At 45.8% G+C, this 828-nt stretch overlaps 1 non-coding gene across 1 annotated transcript; it reads left to right on the forward strand.

Moving 5' to 3' along the window:
* The first annotated feature begins 454 nt into the window (after positions 1 to 454).
* Positions 455 to 561, forward strand: LOC141715652 (small nucleolar RNA R71). Its single transcript, XR_012572406.1, has one exon. It is a non-coding gene; the product is annotated as a small nucleolar RNA R71 (small nucleolar RNA).
* Positions 562 to 828: the final 267 nt, after the last annotated feature.

The following is an 828-nucleotide window of genomic DNA, read 5'->3' on the forward strand; positions in this document are numbered from 1 at the left end:
CTGATTATTCCCCCAGCTGAAATTTGGATGATTTCTGTTGTTAGGATGATAGGTCGCTGGCACAGGCTGCTGTTGTCGCTGATAATTATTCACATACTGAACAGATTCGTTAACAAGAGAACACTGATCTGTAGCATGAGAACCTGCACAAAGCTCACAAACCATAGCTATTTGATTAACTCCATATGTAGCCAGAGAATCAACCTTCATTGATAGCGCTTGGAACTGGGCTGCAATAGCGGTGGCTGCATCAACTTCCAGAATACCTGCTACCTTGCCTGACGTCATCCTCTGAGTTGGGTTTTGATGCTCATTTGCAGCCATCGTCTCTATAAGATTATACGCCTCAGTATAGCTTTTAGCCCATAAGGTGCCTCCAGCTGCTGCACCGAGCATGGGCCGAGATTGGGCCCCCAAACCATTATAGAAACCAGTGATCACCATCCAATCCGGCATTCCATGATGTGGACATTTTCTCAACATTTCCTTGTAGCGTTCCCAAGCCTCGCACATAGATTCTGTAGGTTGCTGCGCAAACTGAGTAAGAGCACTCCTCATAGCAGCAGTCTTTGCCATCGGATAAAACTTCACCAGAAACTTTTACGCAAGATCTTGCCACGTAGTGATGGACCCAGCTGGTTCAGAATGTAACCAGTCTTTAGCCTTGTCCCTCAGTGAGAATGGGAAAAGCCTCAACTTGATAGCCTCATCAGTCACGCCATTATACTTAAAAGTGCTGCAGATCTCGACAAAATTCCTTATGTGCATGTTGGGGTCTTCAGTTGCCGCTCCTCCAAAAGAAACAGAATTCTGCACCATCTGAATAGT

The sequence above is a fragment of the Apium graveolens genome, chromosome 3 (assembly GCF_009905375.1).
Source record: "Apium graveolens cultivar Ventura chromosome 3, ASM990537v1, whole genome shotgun sequence".
NCBI classification, from domain to species: Eukaryota; Viridiplantae; Streptophyta; class Magnoliopsida; order Apiales; family Apiaceae; genus Apium; species Apium graveolens.